The sequence below is a fragment of the Equus caballus genome, chromosome 19 (assembly GCF_041296265.1).
Source record: "Equus caballus isolate H_3958 breed thoroughbred chromosome 19, TB-T2T, whole genome shotgun sequence".
In the NCBI taxonomy this organism is placed as follows: domain Eukaryota; kingdom Metazoa; phylum Chordata; class Mammalia; order Perissodactyla; family Equidae; genus Equus; species Equus caballus.
In genome coordinates this window covers 53,972,244-53,987,938 of record NC_091702.1, presented here as the reverse complement: position 1 = coordinate 53,987,938, position 15,695 = coordinate 53,972,244, and the positions used below count along the sequence as shown (strand labels likewise).

The 15,695-nt window shown below is 43.8% G+C and overlaps 1 protein-coding gene across 1 annotated transcript in view; it reads left to right on the top strand.

Moving 5' to 3' along the window:
- The first annotated feature begins 5,848 nt into the window (after positions 1–5,848).
- The window catches only part of TIGIT (T cell immunoreceptor with Ig and ITIM domains), a 32,342-nt gene continuing 22,495 nt past the window's right edge, over positions 5,849–15,695 (top strand). Inside the window, exon 1 of the mRNA XM_070243814.1 lies at positions 5,849–5,958. The gene's annotated coding sequence lies outside the window, so the exon portion shown is untranslated. The remainder of the gene's footprint in view (positions 5,959–15,695) is intronic.

The following is a 15,695-nucleotide window of genomic DNA, read 5'->3' as shown; positions in this document are numbered from 1 at the left end:
TCTGAAAATATGGATTCTTCATGTTAGGAACAAACTCTCTTATGTATTTCCCTAGTCTGTTATCCTTTATCTCATATCATCTCTTTTCACCTACTACCTGGTGATAAGGCTAATTAACCGTGTGTGTGGCCTGACTGTCCCCAGACCATAAGCTCACCAGAGCAGAATTCCTATTGAATTCATCTTTATATCTCCCACAGTAAGAAACACTGTGCCTTGCATGTGGTCCATGAGAGAATATATATCTTGTTTAATTTCATTCCTTTCGTAACTTAGAAAAAGGTGTTTTATACCCTTTTGACTGACTAAGAGAAGTATGGCCCACAGATGAGAATGACCTGCCCACATAGAATTCTTTCACCATCTCTTACTGCTTCAAACAATATAAAGCCTAACAAACAACAAACAAAAAAACCAAAACACAAAGCTCAGTAAAGCGTATCCGCTGGCTATCTGCTTGGGGAGCCAACTTCTCTCGTGTGGGACAGCTCTGTTTCCGCCTCAGGAGGGAGCAATCCATCTCAACACACAATCAGATCCTTACTCCTGACACTGTGTTAGGACCAGCTCCTCCTCTTTTGCTGCTTGTGGGAGTTGCCTTTGGGCCCTGGAGCTGCTGTAATGAGCTCAACATCTGCCTCTCAGATGCCCAGTGGGTTCTGAAGCGCCTCCCCATGGTGGTTTCTGTAGGGAAGGATGACTTTCCGTTTTTCTCAGAAAATATTCTTTCTGACTGGAGGTTTCCCATGTGCTTCTTGTCTGTTCTACTTGTCTACCATTTGCTGACAGGCTGCCTGGCTCCTCAATTATTCATATATATGTAAATAATTATTTATTGCCATGTTTTCCATTACCAGGCCACAGCAAATCTTTCAGAGGTTGTTGTGAGATGTTAAAGTCTCACTCTGCAATGTCCTGATAAAAACATTCAAGAATAGGAAAGAGAAAGAAAGCTTCATTGTTTCTTGGTCCAGGAGGGCTTGGTAACTCAAAGTGGGGAGGCCTAGGTTTGAGAAAGGACTGACTGGTTGAATAACCTTGGGAAATTGACTTTACCCTTCAGTTTCTTCACCTGGAAAATGAGGGATTAGATCAGATTATCCAGCTATAGGAATTTCTCCCTTACCACTTTTAGGCTATCTCAGTCTACAGTGAGATTATAGGATATAGGTCATATAGATCCAAGTGTGAAAAACGAGTAAATCTCAGGGTAGGAAGGGAATATTAAAGAGAAAATCCTGTCAGAAACAGAGTTCGTGAATTCATAGAACTATAATTACATATATAACTCCAATTTGGGATTTAAAGGGCAAATACCAGTTGAACCACTGTGTGTCATTTTAATTTATCTCTGGGTTGTCTTCCTCAGAACTCTCAAAAATCCTTTGCCAAAAAGTTTAGTCCAATCTTGGCAGTCTTTGAGTGTCTGGATAGGGGTGATCATGCCATCTCTAAGAACTCATTAACTAACTCCTTCCATTCCTACCCTTCCCAGCAAGATGCTCTAGCTTCAGGACAAGGGCTAAGGTAAGGAAGGAGAGATCCTGAATATAGTCCATACTAAAGTCTAAGTAGGGGATCTCCCAAACCATGCCCTCCCATTCTGGGCTGTCGTGGCCCTTGCCTATAGCTTCTTCTTGCTTTCTTGTCTAATTAAAGGCTGCTCCATACCATTGCCCAAAGTTGCCAACTTGAAGACTCTTCTATTAGTGGCTGAGCAAATGTGGCTGCTACTATCTGAGAACTTCAACTGTCCTTCTGAAGGTTTTTTGGCCTCCCTTCCACAAGGGGAGGGGGAATGTCTTAGAACTTTTTTGACCTTCGGTAGCGATAGGACTGATTACCATGGTGCTGCTGTCTGGAATTAGCCTTATACAAGACATCCTGATTTATCCCAGCCCACTCTCTGTCCCCAGACTCTTCATAAGACAGTGCTCAGTTGTATATGTTTTTATTGTGCTCCACAGGTTGAAACTCTTTCCTAGGAGTTGATAGAGGATAACTCTTCATCATTCCAACATTTAGAGTAGATCCCAGAATCCCCGAGCAGGCCTTCCCTGGGCAACCCCTTCTTCAATATTCTCTGTAATAGAGGAATATACTTCCTTCAAAATACCCAACTGATCTGCTCCCTACATATTTTTCAAGCAGCCTCTTTTATTCTTTCATTAAAGCTTAATTGATGGACTTTGATTCTGGCCGAGATAGAATAGCTCCATTTCTCACTAGTCTTCTCTCTTATAACTAAAAAACCTCAGACATAACATGACAAACACAGAAAGACTCTGAAAGGTGGAAGGAAAAAGGTGTACTGCCTGGAGCCGCAGGACTTGAGATACGACACCATGGGGAGTTCCCTGGTTTCTTTTGCCTCCAGTATATCCCAAACCACAGGATGCTAGAGAAGCCTTCAACCTGAAACCCCCAAGAGGCAAAGACAAAAAAAAAAAAACGCAAAAAAACCCCAAGAGAAGTCGTCATTCTCTAGTCAAAAGTCTAGGAAAAGAGCAGCTTAGTAGAACAGCAAATCTTTTTGATAATACCTGGCTTACTCCAGCCAAATACCAAAGGAAAAACAGCCACCCATTTGTGGTGACAGATGTATAAAGCACAAGAGTGAATGAAGAGAGACAAGACTGAAGACCCAGGCAGGGCCTACATGGGCAGGGGACTTTGAGTGCCAGAAGAAGCACCTTTGTTAAAAGTCTTTGGATTCTATTCTGTAGAGTGAGGGCAACTATGGACATGATTTCAGGAAATAACAACAGGTTCAGATTTGAGTTTTTGGTAGATCACTCCAAAAGGTAAGGGGAGGCAATTGCAGTATTCCAACTGAGAGATGACGAAAGCTTCCATTTGGGCAGGGACGTTGGAGATGTGGAGGTGGGGAAAGATTCTAAAAATTTAAGGGCTTGATAATTGGATGGTGGGGGTGGTGGCGCAGAAGAAACAGGCTGTCAAGAATGACTTCAAGATTTCTAAGTTGGATGACTGTGTAGATGAGATGCCACCAACTGAGACAGAGAGCACAAAGGAGTGAGTATGTTTGGGGGTGGAAAAGTTGAGTTCAGCTTTGAACATGATGAGTTAGGTGTGCCTGTGGGTCACCCAGGTAGAGATTCCCTCACATCATCAGTTGTACAGGTCTGAAGGGAACTGTCTGGATGGAACAAGTTGATTAGTACCCAATCAGCATGTCACTCCTAGTCCTATGCAAATGAGTCTGGGTGATGGTCGTGACTCACCTACAATTTTCCCCTGGAGCACAGAGTTATTTTGTTCAACCAGGGCCTTTCAGACATTTTTTTCCCCCATGTTATTACACATCTAAGAAAGAGCCCAGGATTTTTTTTTAAGACCTGGGCAGCCAGCATCTACCTAGTACATATAATTAGATTAAATTGAACTCTCAGGGAGTTCCTGTTTTAACCTGGCCCTTTGAACAGAGAGAGGTAAGGATTTTTTTTAGACCATCCAAATGGGAGCAACCCCACCCCCTCAAAAATACACCTCTAATATCTGGCTAGAGAGGGAAAGAATGAGTCATGGCTGCAACACCAGACATCTTAAATGAGAGCTGGAAAGGACACTAGTTTTAGTTTTAGTTGAGCAGAGGGAAGAAGGGAACTTTTGCCTACGAAAGAAAAATGGTAACACTCAGACTGTGCTCACTTCCCAGCCTTCTTGCCCTCCCCACTGGGATGGCCAGAAACAACCTTGACAGTGTGCCTTTCTCTGAAGACCCAGACAATCTGAAATCTGCTTGGATGACCAGGCCTCTCTGCAGAGGCAGCCAGCAGCATCCAGATCTACAGATGTGCAGACGTCAAGTTAGCAGCTCAGGATTTCTGTTTCCAAACCTTGTCGAAACTCCTTTGTGTGCAGGAGCAGGGAAAGTATGATTCATACTCTCAACCCTTGATAATAAAGCCAGTCACTGGGAAAGGATACAACCTCAGGCCCCACAGTCCCACAGAGGTGATGGTGAAATTTAATTAATTTATCATTAATGCTGTCCCTTAATCCAGAAAACAGATAAGGTGGTTGGTTATGAATTTAAGAGATATGTCACGATAAGGGAGAATAGAGTGGGGAGGTTTTAAAATTAAGTTGGTTATTAATTTATTAAGCCCCAAAAGTTTGTTAAGCTCTACAATGGGTGCATTAGGGAATATGAAGAGGCATAAGACACTGTCCCAACATTTAAAAGGTTTACAGTGTGGTCGCGGAGAGATAAGTACATAAGTGGAGGTTAAGTCTGGAAGTTGCTGTTAAAATCATTCCACACCCTTTGAATATCACAAAGGAGATAGTCAAAGACGTGAGATAGAATATTTGTGTCTGTGTAGTGAAGCTATTCATTTTAAGTCATTTAGAAAATTTGGTTCCTACAACAGCCCTTTGAGGTTAATGAGCAGGTGGTGTAACTCGCAATTAACAGATGAAGAAACTTAGTTCAGAAAACTCCTGGTGCATGAAGTTACCAGACTTAAAAGTGGCCGGGTCCGTGCAGGCACTCACACCCCTCCAGCCAGGCCTCCTGGAAGCTGTGTGCTGGTAAGACGCAAAGAAATACCACTGGGCCACCAGAGACCCTGCCCGCCCAGGGGATGGAAAACGGGAGCCAAGCAAGGGAAGGAGCACAGCGGAGACTTTTCTCTTCTGAGCTGAGATTCCCAGGCCTCCTCTGTAGACACGGAAGGGGGCTGATTAATTTAATAATTCAAATCTCACTCCCAAATGCCCCTGTCTCTGGAACATTCTCCCCTAGAGATTTCTTGAAGCCGCCTCCCCCCCGCCGCCCCCACCCCGGAGGGTGGTTCACATGGACTCAATGCCAGTAAAACAGACCTGTCCCAGGATACCCTGGAACCCTCCTCCATGGAAGAGGGAAGAGCACCCCCTTTCTTAGTGATATGATCAGTCACAAGGCAGTTTTAAAGTAGGGAACGACTAGATCTTTCAGTTTTTATTAATGCCCTGTCTCACCAGGATCCAGCATCCAGTATCCAGACTGTTTAAGAGATGGGAACTAGGATGGATCCAAGTGACTATTACCACTCAGGATCTGACAGGAGTGGAGATTCTGAGAACTGAGGCTTTTTTTCCTAAGTCAGACTGTCAGTGCCTCATGTGGTCGTCTCTTAGGGACGTTTATCTCCTGGGCTTTCTAGTCTCTCTAGCAAATAGAATTCTGGAAGGCCTGCCTCATCTGGGTCAGACATACCCAAATTCCAATTTTTTCAATAAAAAGAACCAGCCGAGATGGGAGCAGGGCAAACAACATGCAGGATACAAAATGGGAGTTCTTGGGGCTGGCCTGGTGGCGCAGCAAAGTTCGCACGTTCCATTTCAGCGGCCCGGGGTTTGCCGGTTCAGATCCAGGGTGCGGACGTGGCACCAACTGGCAAGCCAGGCTGTGGCAGGTGTCCCACATGTAAAGTGGAGGAAGATGGGCATGGATGTTAGCTCAGGGCCAGTCTTCCTCAGCAGAAAGAGGAGGATTGGCAGCAGATGTTAGCTCAGGGCTAATCATCCCCGCCCCCCCCCCCCCCCCCCCGCCCCCAAAAAGAGCTCTGAGGTGCAGGAGTGAGTGGTCTAAGCCCAGTAAAACAGCTCCAAAAGGAAACAGAAGGGATCACAAATTATATCCCAGACACGATGGAGAGATGGGGTAGTGATGGAGACTGTGGAAGTCAGGACTCCCTGTGACCAGGCACAGCAGCCATGTTGGTAAAGAAGAAACCACAACGCCAAAGTTGGAGTGTTTGGGTCACTAGAAAAGAACGTGAAGAATTAACGAACTCAGATGGCAGGTGAGGCCTAAAAGGAACCGTTTGGTTCTTATAAACCTGAGCCACCTGCACCAGCCCTTAAGAAGCAGAGAGGAACCCAGAGGGTTGAGAATAACTGTGGTGTTTATTGAGCTCTTCTCATCTGAGTCAAGATGACAGAGAGGTAGGAAACTTTGTGGATGATATGGCTGAACTGTAAACAGCTTGCATCAATTTAAAAAGGGGACAAAAATTCTTTGAAACTCCTTCCATTGAGCGGTGGGGCCCGTGTCCCCTCCGCTCAAATCAGGGCAGGTTTGTGACTGCTTTGACCAACAGAGCATGGCAGAGGTGGTGCTATGTGACTTCTGAGGCTAGGTAACAAAAGGTCATGGCTGGGGCTGGCCTGATAGTGTAGTGGTTAAGTTTGCACACTCTGCTTTGATGGCCCAGGGTTTGCAGGTTCAGATCCTGGGCACAGACCTATGTACTACTCGTCAAGCCATGCTGCGGTGGCATCCCACATACAAAGTAGAAGACTGGCACAGATGTCAGCTCAGGGACAATATTCCTCACAAACACACACACAAATAGTAAAAAAACAACAAAATAAAGGTCATGCCTGATTCTCTTGAGGTGCTGGCCTTCATGTAAAATATCTGATTACCCCAAGACGGCCAGGATGGAGATGCCATATGAAGGCTGTCTGCTCAACAGGCATAGCTGAGCTCAGTCTTCTAGCCATTCTCACCAAACTACCAGACAGGTGATTGAAGCCATTTTGGACCCCCTAGACCATTCCATCTGCCAACTGAGTTCCGCTGAGTGACATCAGGGAATGTACAAGAGCAAAAATCTCACTGTTATGGCCTGCATCCTATCCCCTGCCCCCTCCAAATTCATTTGTTGAAATCCTAACCGCCAGGACCTCAGAATGTGACTTTCTTTGGAGATAGGGCCTTTAAAGAGGTGATTAGGGTAAAATGAGGTTATATGGCTGGGCCCTAATCCAATCTGACTAGTGTCCTTATAAGAAGAGGAGATTAGGACACAGACCACACAGAAGGAAGACCACGTGAAGACATCGAGAAGATGGCCATCTACGAGCCAAGGAGAGACGCCTGTTAAAACAAAAATTTCCATGGACAATTTACTTATCTAGTGGGCTTTTATTCAATGATTCATGAATTGGGGAGCATCTAATCTAGTGGTGAGAAAGGAGCCCCAAAGAGTTGTACAAAGCAAGAGGGTTTTTAAAGACCGAAGTGAGCAGGAACAAGGGCGTTATACTGGGCATTTGCTGATTAGCTAAAGCAAGGTTACTTTTTCATATGGAGCAAAGGGAAGGCCTGGAGCCAGGTCGGGTAACTTGTGCTGAGCTGGCAAGTGCTGACTGATTGACTTAGCCCTTCCTTTTCTAGGAGAGCTGAGCACAGAAACTTAGTTAAGCTTTGGTTTGAAGATGTGGGACTAGCATGAGCCACTCCATCTTGGGCCTAATCTGGTTGCTTTAACAGGACTCAGAGGAAACCAAACCTGCCTGGCAACACCTTGGTCTTAGACTTCTAGCCTCCAGGACTGTGAGAAAACTAATTTCTGTGGTTTAGACCACCCCGTCTGGGGTACTTTGCTATGGCAGTCCTGGGAAACTAATATGCTCACCCGGCTAAGAATTTGTCAGCTACAGAAATGTGAGAGAGAATAAAACGGCTGCTGTTCTAAGTCCCTGAGTTTTTGGGTAGCTTGTTCCACAGCAGTGGGAACAGGAACAAGCTCTGACTTCTGAAGTTCCTCTTCCTCTAGGGATGTCCGGTTCTCTGTCCGCGTTGTCAGTTTAGGATGGACCACAGTGAGCGACCTCGAAGAACTGATAGCACACGAGAGAGAGGTTGGGCGGAAGCCCAGAGCCCAGACTTAGGACTTTTATGGCACTTGAGAACTAGAAACTTTTAAACTGAGGTTTAAAAATATTTTCTCATTAGTCTGAGAAAGATGGAAAAAACTGTGCATGCAAAGCAGCTTTCTATAGCTATTTTATGGCTATGTCGTTTGGTCAGATGGGATTCCTTGGCAGAGAGAATTAAGTACCAGGCTGTGGGCTGAGGGCCCCATCTGACCTAGATTCTGAGTTTTTAGAAGAGTGATTATAGCTCTGGAGGCAGGGGTCAGGTCTCATGGCCTCCACCAGGAAGCACTTGTCTTAGCTGTGGGGGATATTACATTACAGCTAATTACAGGCTGTCTGTGAAGATTTTCTAATTACTTCACTTACGTTGGTCTTGCTTTCCTAAGGAGGCTGTCAGCTTTTGGAAAGCATCTTGAGGACAGGGGCACACTTTTCTGGGTTTTTTACCCCATGCAGCACCCACATCGGTACCAAATTTCACTTCTTACTAGCTATGTGACCTTGAGCAAATTGTCTAACTTCTCCAAACCTGTTTCCTCATGTGCAAAATGAGGATACTCATAAAGCAGTTGGAACTGTGGCTGGCACCAGGTAAATGCTCCATTCGCGTTAGTCAATACTCACTTTAGTAAATAGTTTTTACTTTCATTTGACTCTGAAAGTTTGAGAGCTCCTACCTACGCGCTACTATCAGGTTAGGGGTTTGCATGTGGGGAGAGGAGCAGGGAGGCAGAGGCTGTTGTGGTTAAGGAGCCTGGGTTTTCGAGAGATCTAAATCCCAGCTTCCTTTTGTGTAGGCTGGGTGAATTTGCATAAGCCCATGTCTTTGACATAGGGCCATGTGACGAGGACTTTCAAGGCACGGCTGTCACTGCTTCTCTCTCCCACCACTCTTACCCCCAAGTGGAAAAGACCCAGGTGACCATCTGGCTTCCGTATCAGACCTGGAGTCCCCCACCAAAGCCAGAAGGACTGAAAAGCTGCCCTGGCCATAGCAGGGGCTTTGAGAAATTAAAAGGGAGCAAGTTAATTAGAAAATGCTTAATTAAGAAAATGGTTCCCTGGAAGAGAGAGAAATAACTGAAAAAAACACCTTAATCAGGAAGTTTTAGGAACAAAAATCCAGTCGCGGAGTTGGCTTGTGCAGGCTTGTTGGAGACGATTGTGCGCTCCCCAAACTTCATGTTCAAGAACATCATGTTGGTAGCTTGTGTCGGGCGTCAGAATTGGCCACCCCAAAATGTGCCTCTTTGGCATGAGGATTATTTTGGGCTGGTTACTTTTAAAAACTGCAGACAGGGGAGAAGCTCTGAAAAGTAAAAATTCACGCGTTGTAAAAGATATTTACATTTGTAAGGAAAATCTCCATCTGTAAATGTATCTCCCTCTGTACCAGGAAGAAGGGCAGATGACCTTATCTCTAGAAACTCTTATCAATGCAGAAAGCAGGACTTAAATCTGCATAATAACCTTGTTCTTCTTTACTGTGCTTTTTTCGTAATCTCCCATAACTGACTCCCCCCTACCCCCAACATCCTCCTTTGTCTTTAGCTGAAGATGGTATTTAAGATGAGAACTTCCGCCATTTTGGAGAGTTGCTCAGTTTTCCTGGGTCTCTCCCATGTATATATGTTATAAAGCTTTGTTTGATTTTCTCCTGTTATTCTGTCTCATGCGAATGTAATTTGTAGCCCAGCCAGAAGGACCCAAAGGGTAGAGGATTTGTCTTCCTCCCCTACACTTGAAATCATCCCAGTGGGAGTTTTTATAGCACTGACATTGACAGAGGCTACAAACATGGGCCTTTTTGTCTAGGAGAGCTGTTGTTGATCATTTACTATTACACAACTGCAAAAATCTAACTTGTGCTCCTAGTCAGAGGGCCCACATGTCTCTGGGTCTAGAAACTTGCAGGGGAAGCACAACCCTTGCTGTGTCTCAGTTCCTTCAAAGCTGATGTCTCCAACATAATTTGCACAAAATGAGTCACTGTGGTGCATAAGGAAGATCCTACACTTGTTATTTAAATATTTTTTCCTAATCTCTAATTTTTTTCTATTCTCAGTTTTTGTTTTATAATGTATAAAATGTATTACTACAGCCCTATATCCACATACTTCATATAAATATACACATTTCGGAGGTCACTGCTCAAATTTTTTCTAACTGATGGTGTATGAAATTAAAAGGAAAAAATGTGGAGACCATTGCTTTAGGGTAAAAGAAAAGAGAATTAGTTCTAAGAAATTCAGACAGGATGATTCAGAAGTAGTGAATGTGTGTGTGTGTGTGTGTGTGTGTGGTGACTTAAGAAGTTAGAGGTGAAGAGAAAAGTTGGAAGAGGTGGCCTCGTTGCTGTTTTAGGGGGATATGTTAATTAATATGCAAGAAGGAAGGTGGGCCACTGTGGTGATCCAGGCGTGAAAAAGGCTGCTTTCCTTGATCTGGAAGGAGAGTCCTTGCAGACATACTTCACAACTGCCCTGTCACCTTGAGGGCTTGTCGCAGTGTAGACTGCCGCCCCACCCTCAGAGATCTGGATTCAGTAGGTCTGGGATGGGGCCTGGGAATTTGTATCTCTTCCAAGTTTTCAAGCAATGTGATGCTATTGGTCCAGGTCCACACTTTGAAAACCAGTGATTTAAAGAAGAGTTTGAAGATAAAAAGAATATTGCTGATGACAGCCTGTGAGGCCCAGAGGTCAGAATGGGAGTTTGGAGTCGGGGGAGGCAGGAAGAGTGGGGAAGTGGGTCAGATTAGAGCCTTAAAGGAAGGGAATCCAGGTGATAAGCACTGACCTAGGAGGCTTGGACTTCTGGTGCTGGGTAACATAAGCAGGAAGATAAGCCACGCTAGGCATAGCCTCGTTGGCGGTGGTCTTTACTGCAGATTGTAATGGTGAGGCGGGAGGCAGTTTGGGGTAGGGCAAGGTCTTACTGAGAGCTGAATGGAGCTCTGGAGGCCACACCTCAATTCTGCCCCCTCTTTTCCCCCTGGTAGAATTCTACATGCTCTTGGCTCTTCATACCTCAGATCATGTCTCACCTCTCTTTTTGAAGTCTTTTCTCAGACACTGTGGAAAGGTGTCTTCAATTCTGTAAGGCAAAGAGAACATGTGTCTGTTTTGAGCCAGGACCATTGTGGGGCCACAGTCTGACACTTCCAGTGGCTCTCCAGTCACTACTTTCATTGGAGCATCCAGCCTTTATGTTTGCCACTTGACCCTTTTGACCACAGGAGCAGGCTGTGCGCATCAACCCTGTGACACTAGGCGGGGACTTCAGAATCCACGGCCCCTCTTCTATTGCGACTTTGTTCATGCCTTCCGTTGAGCCACCACACCATCCGCATCCATAGTATGTTTTGTTTTTCATAATATGTTTGTAAACATTCTGTAAAAGCATGCTTGAGTGTCCCATCATATTTCTGAGGTGTCACCTGGGAGCACAGGAATCTGGGTATGTGGATTAACACCATCATCGCGCTTCTGTCCAGGCATTGGGTGTATGCCATCAGTTGTTACTGCTTCCGAATCTGCCCTTATGTTATTTAGACATATCTCCTTGCTAAGCTTAGACATCCTTGCTTCATCCACACAGCTACCTCTTTCTCCTTTTCCCGGATACGAATGACCATCCTGTAAATCCACCTTTGCTCGTCTGAACCAGTCATTCGCATTTTTAGCCTATTTTATATTTTACATCATTTTTGTTTGAGTATAAAACGTCCTAACTAGGGGCTGGCCCTGTGGCCGAGTGATTAAGTTTGTGCACTCTGCTTCTGTGGTCTGGCGTTTGCCAGTTTGGATCCTGCCACACTGCTCATCAAGCCATGCTGTGGCAGCATCCTACATAGAAGAACTAGAAGGACTTACAACTAGGATGTACAACTATGTGCTGGAGGTTTGGGGAGGAAAAAAAAACAGAGGAAGATTGGGAACAGATGTTAACTCAGGGCCAATCTTCCTCACCAAAAAAACCCCCCCCAAAACAAAAAAACAACCCAAACTTCCTAATTAGATTGTGAAGGCCTTGAGCAAACTCTTCTTCTTCATATCAACCATAACGCCTAGCACGGCAGTTTTGCAAAGTAAGTGCTCAATATTTGTTGATTGATTGATGTGAAAAAATGTGTTAGGGCTGTGAGTTTTGTTATGACAGAGAATCAGGCAGCCTTAGTTCAGACGAGGAGCTGCCTATCCAATATGAGGAATTTGGCTAAATACTGAAAAGCTCCTTTAATTATTATGACATTTTAAATTAATTATATATTTCCAACTGTATTTTTCAGTTGTACGCATAATTATTATTATGCTGAACAGTATTTATACTTAAATGTTTAGTAGTTCATGTAAGCGACTGAAATTAGTAATGTTTTACAGCCAAACCAAATTCATTTTTAATTGTTCACTTCTCCCAGCCTTACTGTTGGCAATTCCTCAGATGCAATGTGTGCTTGAATTCTAATCACCCAGTATCATGCTCAGATGGGTTAAAAGGCAGAGCCCGGAGTTCAATCCCACAGCAGAGAGGGGACCCCGTGTAAGGGGTCTTCCCCTGGGCTCTTTGTCCTTGTGCTTCCCATCCTGCCTGCAGCCCTCTTTCTCCCAGCTGCACTGGAACGTTTCCTTTCATTTAATTTTGACTTTTTACTATGAATTTTGAATTTACAGAGAAGTAGAAAGAAAATGAATACCCATATTCCCGTCACCTAAATTTAACCATCAACATTTTGCCACCTTTTCTTCATTACTTTTTAGGGATTTAAAAATTATAGACATGATGACATTTCACACTTAAAAACTTCAGTAGAAATCTGTAAAAATTTTTCCTATAAAACCACAATATCCTTATCACGCTGTATTGGTTTGGTAGGGCTGCATGGCAAAATGCCACAGACTGGGTGGTTTAAACAAGAGGAATTTATTTTCTCACAGTTCTGGAGGCTGGAAGTCCAAGATGAGGGTGTCAGCAGGGTTGGTCACTTCTGAGGCCTCTCTCCTGGGCTTGTAGATGGCCACCTCTCACTGTGTCCTCACGTGGTTGTCCCTCTGTCTATGTGTATCTCTCTGTGCGCAAATCTCCTCTTCTTGTAAGTACACTAATCATATTGGGTTAGGGCGCACCCTGAAGACCTCATTTGAACTTCATCACCTCTTTAACGACCTTATCTCCAAGTACAGGTACATTCTGAGTTCCTGAGGATCAGGACTTCGACATATGAATCTGGGGCCCCTGGCAGGGGAGGGACACAATTCAGGTCATAACACACACTAATCAAAACTATCAAAGGTTTATTAATATAATTTAATGCTTAATCCGTATTTGATTTCTAGCAATTGTCCCCAAAATGTCTTTGTCCAAACCAAGGATCAATTGAGGACCATGAATTGCATTTGGCTACGTCTCCTAAATTTATTTTAAATCTACAGTGCCGTCCCTTCCCTCTTCTTTCCCATGACCTTGCCTTGTTGGAGCAATTGCTTCACATTTGGCATTTTTCTCTGCTTTGTAGTGGGGTAATTTAACTTGTTTACCTATCTTCTGTCCTGGGTTTCCTATAAACTAGAAGTTAGGTCTCAAGGCCTGATTAGATTCAGCTTAAACATTTTAGGCAAGAATATTTCCTAGATGATACTGTACACTTCCTATGGGGTTCCATGAGAAGGCATACTGCGTCTGGTGGTTCAAATTTAAGTAATGTTTAGATTAGTCACTGGGATAAAGTGGGGACAGCTTGATTGCTCCCTTGAGCAGTTTCATTTCCTCCCATGTGACCAGCAAGCGATCTGTGGGGGCTTTAGGACGTTGGGACATCCGCTTTGCCATCACATGTCACTTAATGGTTTTCGTTTCCTTGCATGATCCTTAACTAAATCAACTATTTCATTAGGGTTTACAAGATTTATTCTATATTTATTAGCTGGAATTATTCTGTAAAGAAGGGTTTTCCCTCATCAACTGGGGCTATTTAGCTATCCTTAAATACAGTTCCAAATGGAAAGACAGGATAAATACTTTTAACTTTACCAATTTTCAGAACAAAGAGTTGCTGTAATAACAACCTCCAATAGTGGCAAAGGAGATTTATTTTGTTTGGCATTTTCTGTTTTTGGAGTGTCACCTGTAGATTCATGGCTTTTAACGTATTCTTATAGCAATTTTTCTTTTTTATACTGTAATTGGCCCAACTTCGGCCAGTTGTGGCCCCTGCCTTGGTCTGGTCTTTTTGACATGACCACATTAATCTTTGAGATGCCTCAGTTCCTGGGAGAATGAGATGTCCCACACTTGCCTTGTACATTCCTTGCCCCAAACCTGGAGTCAGCCATTTCTCTCAGAAGTCCTGGTTCCTCAAATGCTGAGTGGTTTTAGAAACCATAAACTGATTCTAGGGACCCTCATTACTATTGGAATATTGTTGTTGTTTTTTTCTCTTTCAAGGAGCCAACCATGACGATATATACATTCTTTAAATTCATGGCTAGGTATTAATAGCTCAAATTCAAATTTAACTTTACATGGTTTTACTTAATTATTTTAGTTTATACTTCTATTTTCTCTTATGCTGAAAAGCTTGGTTTCCAACAACATTAATGTAATTTGAAATTAATTCCTGATTAATTCTTACAGTGTTTCTTATTACAAATACAGGCAAATTTGTACTTATGTTCTTGTTCCTTTTGCCCTTTTCCGCAGAGGTTGCACACTACACACACTCTTTGGCGCTTTGCTTTTCAATGTAACAGTGTCTTCTGGAAATCACTCTATAGCCACACGTTGAGCTCGCCCTCATGCTTTTTGTGGTTGCCTACTTCTCCATCATGCGGAGGTACCATAGTTCATTCAGTAAGGGACTGGATGTCGTGGTTTATTCAAGCAGGCCCCTAGTGATGGACATTTGAGTTGTTTCACATTTTTTGCTAGTACGTATAAGGCCTCAACGAATAACTTTGCGCATATGTCATTTCATATTTGTGCAGTTATGGCCTTAAAATAGATTTCTAGGAGTGGGATTCCGGGTAAACACAGCTGTGATCTTGATAGATATTGACAAATTCTCCTCCAAAAGAGTTGTATCATTTTGTATTCCCAACAACAATATATGACAGGACTTGTTTCTCCACAGCCTCACCAACAGAGTATACTGTTAAAATTTTGATTTTTGCCAATTTGCTGGGGGAGAATGGTATCCCAGTGTGGTCTTAATACATCTCTCTCTCTGTATGACGGGGATTGGGGAACTTTCCATATGTTTAAGGAACATTTGTATTTCCTTTTTTATTCGGCTCATGTGTTTTGACCTGTTCACTGTTGTTGGTCTTTTTCTTCTCGATTTCTATGAACTCTTTATGGTAAGGAGATGATGAATCATTTGGTTGCGAAATAAGTCTCGAGTATTCTTTCTGCATTTGTCATTTGTCTTTTGACCTTTATGATTATTTTAAATGCAAAAGCCTTTTAAAAAAGTCTTTGTGTAGTCAGCTTCCTCACCAAATTATATTTATTGAGTCTAGATTTTGAGGCACAGTTAAAAAGGTTTTCTCCATTTCCAGGTTTTGAAGGAACTCATCCATGTTTTCTTTTCATATTTATACAGTTTCTTTTTTTTGGCGGGGGGGGGGGGGGGGGGAGATTAACCCTGAGCTAACATTTGCTGCCAATCCTCCTCTTTTTGCTGAGGAAGACTGGCCCTGAGCTAACATCTGTGCCATCTTCCTCTGCTTTATATGTGGGACTCCTGTCATAGCATGGTTTGCCAAGCAGTGCCATGTCCGCACTGGGGATCCAAACCAGTGAACCCCGGGTGCACAAAGTGGAATGTGCACACTTAACCGCTGCGCCACTGGGCCGGCCCCTATACAGTTTCATTTAAAAGTATATTTGGGTAGGGGCTGGCCCCGTGGCCGAGTGGTTAAGTTCGCGCGCTCCGCAGCAGGTGGCCCAGTGTTTCGTTGGTTCGAATCCTGGGCGCGGACATGGCACTGCTCATCAGACCACGCTGAGGCAGCGTCC